The 8621-nt window shown below is 35.8% G+C and overlaps 1 long non-coding RNA gene and 1 pseudogene across 1 annotated transcript; one reads left to right on the plus strand and one right to left on the minus strand.

The window, feature by feature from the left end:
- Positions 1-3349: 3349 nt before the first annotated feature.
- LOC138884205 (uncharacterized) lies at positions 3350-8005 on the minus strand. Its single transcript, XR_011404381.1, has 3 exons — positions 7925-8005; positions 4575-4693; positions 3350-3624 (listed from the first exon to the last, which is right to left on the minus strand). It is a non-coding gene; the product is annotated as an uncharacterized lncRNA (long non-coding RNA).
- On the plus strand, positions 4714-6905 carry LOC104221944 (lipoxygenase 6, chloroplastic-like; annotated as a pseudogene).
- Positions 8006-8621: the final 616 nt, after the last annotated feature.

Here is an 8621-nt window from a genome sequence, read left to right on the forward strand (position 1 = left end):
AAGGTAGATAAGATCATAAAAAAAGAAACTGGAAGAAGTACTACCATTATGCGCTACTATTTTAATATGTAGTCTAGCCATTAAGTGCATTTTCCTTTTTTGTTTATGACCACTTTTTTTGTTGGTTAAACAAAATTTTTTATTTAACCAAGTAAACATATTTACACCACCTGCTCATTGGATTCTTGAGACAGGATCAATAAAAAATAACCAGAAGAAAACACTGAAGACAGTTACTATTTACCTATGCAATGATACAGTTAAATTTATTATGTGATTTATAGACAAGCGAATTGATTTGATCCAAAAATAATAAAGAGATAGAAGTAAAATTAAGATTTAACGATTGAATATAAAGAAGATAACAAGCCTGGCTCCGATCTCGGCGTCTCCAAGAGCAGAAGTAAAAATAATGACAAAGTGAAGGAAATCTATTAATTTGAGAGCAAAATAGTAAAATATAGTTTTTTGTATAGAATGTTTCATGATCTTACAATGGTTGCTGACCCCGCTATTAATAGCTCTACCTAGGAAAACAGATTCTAGAATCAAACTCCTATTAAATGGTGATAAAAGAGTCATTAATGAACATGTAACGACAAGCCTTCAATAAGAATATTCTCTATAACAGTCGTTCATTTAGTGTTAGCAAATATTCCTTCATTGAATGCTATACGACGACAAATTTTTGAACTCGTATCGTCAACTAAGTTCCCTTCGAAATTTATCTAGTATCGGTCACACCCGTTGTATCCGGTATTGGTTGCTTCCCGACTCATCCTTTGCCTATCTTCGATTCCACGTGTCATGTTATCACACGATCTGTTATCAACCAATTGTACCACATACAAATAGTCCCACTACTTTTCAGTGACGTAACTTAGTATTACCGGGAAGTAGGTGAAGATTCCTTTCTTGGTGGGAAAGTTCTTGAACAGTCTCTAACGCTTGAAAGGACGCACGTCTTCTCGCATTTAATACACCGAACACGTGTTGTCCAACGATTCAACAAATATTTTCGTCGATTTTTGAGGTAATCATGACCACAATTTTTGCCGTCAATAGCTTCTCTACTACTCATCCTTTTTACTTCTCTACTTTCAGAAATTTTCGTAAGTTTTCTCCTTCTCTGCATTTTCTTAGAAACCTTTTACTACCTTCAACTTTCTCAGCAAGAACCTTTCTTTCGCAAACCTCTTACCATCATGTCTTCATACATTGTTTCTTTCGGTAATACCGGTCTCTTATTCGGTGGAGGCCCGACGAAAGCAAAAACATGGAGGTTGACGTTGAATTTGATTCTCCAACTGTTAACACTATCATACCATTGCAGCTCAACACTGCAAATGATCTCCAAGAAAAAACTTCTTCAACAAAACCTCAAAGCCATCGATTTTGGCCAGTTTGTAGGTATCCCTCCTCCATTTGCTCTTCCAGTATCCCAATTGTGAAGAAGGACTGAAACTGCCACCATATTCAAATCCTCTCCCCTGATATGGTAGAATGAGTTACCTACTCCAAGGAGGGGTTTACGTATGTCTATACGTATTATTCACCCTTCTAGTATCCCAATTGTGAAGGAGGACTTCCACTACCACCATATTGAAATCCTTGCCCCTAATATGGTAGAGCAAGTTACCTACTCCAAAGAAGGGTTCACGTATGTCTATATGAATCACTTTACCTTGGGACCATTCTCTTTGGGGTTGAGTGAAGGGATTGATGTCGCACCTCCCTTTTACCTACCCCCCGGAAGGGGTATAAGGGAATTTTTTTTCTAACTTAAAGTGACAATCGAAACGGGATTATTTAATTTAAAATTCAGAGTCGCCACCTGGGATAAATTATGGTGTCCCAAGTCACCGGTTTAGAATCCCAAATCGAGGAAAATATTGACTCTGTTTTACAGTCCGCGAACACAGAAATCCGGGTAAGGAATTCTGTTAACCTGGGAGAAGATGTTAGGCATTCTCGGGTTCCGTGGTTCCAGCACGGTCGCTTAAACTATTAAAATTGGCCTATTATCCGATTTATTACATGTTTTAACCTATGGTACAATTTGTTAACTTATTAACCGCTTTTAAATATTTTAGGAAGATTCAATATTATCTAAAACACGTCTTGAACCACGCCACATGAAATGCACCCGCGGTTCACGACATATTTTATATAACTTTGTTAGGATTTGGATTTGGGTCACATAAATGTGCACCCAGGTTTAGGAAGGTACATTATTAAAATAATGTGTCTAAAACACCTAAGCATTTGCAACTTTGCAAGGGCCACGGAAAGTTTGCTAAATGGCATGCCTCGAGTTTAAAGGATTTTAAAAGGAAAAATTAAATAAGGGCCACACATTTGGGATTTTATTTGGCGTGATGCACCTTGATTCCGTTTTTTTGAAAGGATATTCAAACTAAAGCTCGAAAGGCCATAAACCATTTATTATGACTCACCTCAAATCCCCTTAAAAAAAAGTTAATTAACGAAAAACTTTAAGGGATTCTAATTAATTCAAACTAAAAGTTCGACCCTATTTATTAATTAATAAGAGTCTTATTAGAACCAATTAACTTAAAGACAAATTGTTACTGAGGACCACAACTATCTGAACCCACTTGAATTACTTTCCATCTCGAGCTTTGAACGAATTTGATTTCAATAAAGAATGGACGTCCTAAGAATCGAACACACGATGAGTTTGAAATGGAACTTTCGCTAGTTGGGCCAACTTTAAGCTCAATCATCAGAATATGACCTATGGTACAAAATCAATCTAATCATGGTTATATGGAACATGCATATTGAATTAACATTTTTTTATATTGTTGGAACCTTGATTATTTGAACTAAAAGAAAACTAAACTTCTGAATTTGACATCCATACACTTGGGGCCAAGTCTGCCTTAGACTGTTAGGGCAAAAATTATTAGAAAATAGACATTGGGCTTAAAAAGAACCCAAACTAGATGCATGGCTAATTGCTGGGACCTGAAACTCAGGATCGAGTCTCCTCAAAGACAAACTAGGTGCGTGTGTTTAAACCCTTCCTTTATAACAACAACTAAATTTCGAAATCATAAAGTTTAAAACCTCTTTTCACGAAATTTTGAACACTGCATTAATTTTTGCTCAGATCTCAATCAAGACTAAGGGGGAAACTAAAGAAGACCAAAAAAAACTACTTTCATCATGGTTTATAATCATGCATCACCAACACAAATCCATCACAGCAAGATAACACCGTATAGTACATTTTCGGATAGCATATTATGTACGATCGCTTCCATCCTTAAATTACACTAGTCAGCTGTAATCATTCCACTTGAAATTCTCAACAGGCATGAGCACTTATTTCAACCAGAATTTAAACAAATCTAAGCCACGATGACTAAACATTCTAATACAACATCTTAACAGTCCCCAAAGTCAAATATAATTAACATAATTCAACTAACCAAAACAGACTTTAACTAGAATACATATTGAATCAAGTTGCTAAAGACATAAATATTATAATAAAGCACAACTAAGTAATAAAGGGAAGTATGGCTATGCTTTCAACTCTATTATGTATTTTCATTCTCAAATGGAACCTCTCAGTAGACAAGATTCAAAGTGTACCTGGAAATGAGATGTACAGAGGGTAAGATTCAGTAGCAGTTCAGCAGCAACACAACCCAGATTTAACCAGAAAATAGTGAAGAATTCCGGATGAATCAATGTAACAGTAATTGGGTAGAAAAACTTAGGTCACTCCTTTCAGAAACTAATTCAGATCATTCTTCAACACTAAAGAAAATCAGAAACTATTTAAGAATGGAAAATTTCAGATTTCAAGGCAGAAAATGCAATGGAACAGTGCCAGTAGTTTCTGAATCTCCCTCCTATGTGTTTCAGAGTACCAGATTCCTCTCAATCTCTTCAGCTCTCAAAATCCCCTTTTTCTGTATTCTATCCTCTTCTCTTAGGTTTGTTTTTGTGTATCTCAATCCCCATCTCTTTGTCTATGTGTGTCTGTTTTAAGACTAGAGCCAACTCCCTTTTTTATTCAAATCTTTTCCCTTTCCAGCTTGTTTTATTCTCTTACCATGTGTATCCCTTAGCCTTTTAATCACACCCCCATGTTCTTCTGATTTCCAGCTCTTTAAAGGTCCTTAAACAAGTGTAGTTTCCACTACCAATACCCTTTTCTATTTTTTAATTCATTCCACTAACTTAATGCTTTTTTTAACTAATTAGTAGTGCATTTCCTAGACCCTATCACTATTGAGAAACCTCCTAATTAATTATTGACATGTTTTCCTACCCAAATTACCCTCAAAGCTTCTGTTATTTATTCCCCTAAGTTCTGAAGTACCTTGATTATAGTAAACAAAAGATTAAAACCTTCGACTAGATTGAAAAGCAAAATCAGCTATCAAATTAATTAACGATATGCACGAATATGAACATAAGGACAACGAACGGACATTTCACACTTTTAACCTTAATTCAAAACTCAAGAAGAGAAGAAGACGAGGCAGAAAAGAAATAAAAACAAGAAAAGAAAAGAGGTAGTACTGGAGACTCACCAACTCAACAGGTTCATTTGGCTTTCGTGTGCCGTTCTTGTTATATGCCTGGAGACTGCAAAATAGTCCGAGAGCTTCCATAAGAATGCCAATTCTTGAAGTGATATCCGACAGTGTCCCTTTGTACAAATAATGGTAAAAGTTAAGCTTTTGGGGATTGATTACTTATTTGAATCCTGCTCCAATTTTTTTTGTGCAGGCTATTGAGAACAAGAGACTGTTCATACTTGATCACCATGACATGTTTCTTCCAATTATTGAGAATATAAACTCTTTGCCAGGGAGAAAAGCTTATGCTTCCAGAACAGTTTTTTTTTTACACACCAACAGGTATTTTAAGACCAGTTATTATTGAACTCTCACTTCCTCCAACTCCTACTTCACCAAGGACCAATCGCATATTCACTCCTGGCCATGATGCTACAACTAGTTGGCTTTGGAAGCTAGCTAAAGCGCATGTTTGCTCCAATGACGCAACCATTTGTCAAATGGTTAATCATTGGTAAGAGTCAAGTCCTATTCACAAATTAATAGTTTCTTTTCTTATTTCAGTCTAAGTTGCTATTTATTTCTTATAAAACTAGCTAGAATTGATAACACCATATTACTTATCTAATAATGTAAGAGTATTTTCACATAAGCACACCCAACCCTGCACTTTTTGTCAAAATTAACTGCGCTATACTCTTCTGGGCTAGTGAGTTATGCCATTGAGGGGCATCGCAGAAATTACATTTTATTGATAAATAGGCTTGTGTTCAAACTAGAGTGATGAAGTGCTTAGAGAATATACATTTTGGTGTCAAATCAAGTGAAGTTCCATATGCATAACCAGATGTGTACCAAATGTTGCAGGATGAGAATTCATGCATGTGCAGAACCATACATTATTGCCACCCATAGGCAATTAAGTTCTATGCACCCAATTTACAAGCTGCTGCATCCTCATATGCGCTACACATTGCAAGTCAATGCTTTTTCTAGGAAAACTTTTATAAGTGCAAATGGAATTGTTGAGGCTCTCGACTGCGCAGGGAAGTATGGGGTGGAGCTAAGCTCTGCTGCCTACCAGAACCTATGGCGGTTCGATATGGAAGCATTGCCTGCTGATTTGGTTAAAAGGTAAACTGCTCTCATACATTTTCATGTCCTGCAAGTCGATTCTTGAAATTCCTGGGTTTTTTCTGCATTTTTACCCGTAATCTGATATGAAAAATGAACCTGAGGTAGGAATACTGCCAGAGAACTTATCATTTTGCAGTAGAAATATGCTAGTATTATATTTGTAACTACTCTAGCTAATGCATTGTGAAATCCCATAAATCACTGCCGTCTGTACGTTTTTTTCTTTCTTCTGATAATTAAGCAACATAATGACCAGGGGCATGGCTGTGGAAGATCCAGCAACACCATGTGGAGTGAAACTTGTAATTAAAGACTGCCCTTATGCCGCAGATGGACTACTCTTATATTCTGCAATAAAAGAACTTGTCGAGTCCTATGTGGAGCGCTATTATTCTGAGCCTGATTCTGTCATGTCAGATGTTGAGCTCCAAGGGTGGTGGAATGAGATCAAGAACAAGGGACACCCTGATAAGAAAGATGAGCCTTGGTGGCCAAACCTTATTACTAAAGAAGACTTATCTGGCATTCGTACCACAATGATTTGGGTTGTTTCTGGTAACCATGCAGCTATAAACTTCGGACAGTATCCGTTGGGGGGCTACGTGCTGCATCGTCCCACCTTAATGCGGAAACTCATTCCACAAGAAGAAGAGCCTGAGTACAAGCAATTTCTTCTTGACCCCGAACAAACGTTTCTGTCATCTTTACCTACTCAATTTCAGACAACCAAGTTGTTAGCCGTTCACGATGCTGTGTCGGACACATTCTCCAGACGAGGAATACTTGCCTCAGCTGCAACAGCTTCACAGCTTCTTAAACAATGATTGAAAAGTAATAGAAATGTACGAACGATTCTCTGCAAGATTGGTGGAGATTCAGCAGACAATAAAAGAGAGAAAAGAGGATGCAACTCTTATAAACCGGTGTGGTGCTGGTACTGCTCCCTATGAGCTGCTTATACCCTCATCATTAGGTCCTGGTGTAACTGGTAGGGGTGTTCCTAACAGCATCACTAACTGACCAAGTTCGTTTGCTTATTCATGCTTTACTTTTGCTTAACTGGTAATTTTTCTTTTGCAGCTTTTTGTGTTATTGGTTGGTATGTTATTTCTGGAAGTCTGATAGTGTGCTCTGTGCAGTACTAATAACCTTAATTTCATGGTAGCATAAAGAAATTATGAAAAATAAATGACAAGTTTTAGTATATATGATTGGAATCTGCTATATGAATCTTCTGTATCCATTCTGTTACTTTTTGGCAACAGTCTGCATAAAGAAAAAGTTCTAAACAACTAGATGCTTGTAAGAGGAGTAGGCATAATTTTTTGAAAAGAAAAAGACCAAAAAAAAAAAGTTTAAAAGAAAATGATGCACAAGAAAGTTTTTATAGCATTTTCTTGGCCGCCTCAATGGAAGTAATTCTAGTATAATTCCTACGAGTAATTAGAGGCGTATCTAGAATTTTAAGAGGATGTCTCTATCATTATAGACGTTTGGTTTGGTTATATAATTTTTACGGTGATAACAAGTTGACAAGTAAACTATAATTAATATTATTATAACCAACGAGCATCATTCATTTTATAATTGTCGTCGCAAGTTTTTATATTTTGATAACGATAAATAATAGTAGCATCATTGAATACCTTATGCTTTATATAGCAAACTAAACAGCCAGTCATAAATTCTTCATCCATGGATCATTTATATGTGCTTCATTTGTGAGAATTCTCTTTCCATGCTTGTAGTAGCAATAGGTAAAATCAAAGCAGCTTAAAAGCAAATAAACAAGTGACCAGATCTGATCTAGTTCTATCTCTGCCATTACTCTAGTAAGATACTTTATCCCATTCAATTTTAATTAGAACCTTGCTATCACACTTTTGAGTATAGACAATAAAACTATTTTGGAAGCTGAATTCCGGAAGCTTGTTATCACCTAACGCACTAGGATAAAACTCAGCCAACTTTATCTATTTATTCTTGTAAAAATTAATAAAAAAAAAATCGGACTTAAACTAGTCATAACAAAAAGTAAGCTACTAGTCATACAAAATAATTATTAGAATCCTGAAGTTGCAAATCAATAACGGCATAAAAATCTTCCACAAAGCAATGCGAATATGAAACATTGGACCTCTTAGCTTAGATTTTCCAAATAAAAGAAAAATAAAAGAAATAATAAAAAGGAGAGAGATTGATAAAAAATTAGGAAGAGGCGAAACCTTTGATCTTAAAGCCTTCGACAATTTGCTAATTTGTTGAAGAACTATGTCGAGATTCGAGGGCAGGCTCTTGAAGACTCCAATATAAAGAGCGTGTTTGAGAATGAGTATTTCTGTTTTATTTTATTTTATCGGTATTTTGTGTCATGACCCAAAATTCCACCAAATCGTAATGGAACCTAATCCAACCTGGTAGGTAAGCTAACTAACACATATTGTCATCCAAACCGGATATCATCAATAAAATAAATTAGAATGTGAAAATATACTCAACTAATCCCAAGAACTGGTGGTACAAGTCATAAGCGACTAAAATTTGAATCACTATGTGGGCAAGAAGAAATATATAATCTGTTTCGAAGTTATATGAACAGAAATACAAGTCCTACACTACCATGAACAAGATGATAGTAGATGGCTGGAACGCTATAGTCTTCAACACTCGTCCCAGAACTCCGCAGCTGCTTAGCTTCAAATATCTACACGTAAGGTGCAGAAGTGTAGTATAAGTACAACCAATCAACACTCAATAAATATTTTGATTAACCTCGATAAAGTAATGACAAGATTTTTATATCAAAAGATACTCACTTTATAAACTTGTGCAAGTAATAGGCAGGAAAGCAAAACAAGAGAATTAACGAATAATGATGAAGGATCAAATAAGAGAAATAACATGCATGTTTTTCAAACATAA

The sequence above is a fragment of the Nicotiana sylvestris genome, chromosome 12 (genome assembly GCF_000393655.2).
Source record: "Nicotiana sylvestris chromosome 12, ASM39365v2, whole genome shotgun sequence".
In the NCBI taxonomy this organism is placed as follows: domain Eukaryota; kingdom Viridiplantae; phylum Streptophyta; class Magnoliopsida; order Solanales; family Solanaceae; genus Nicotiana; species Nicotiana sylvestris.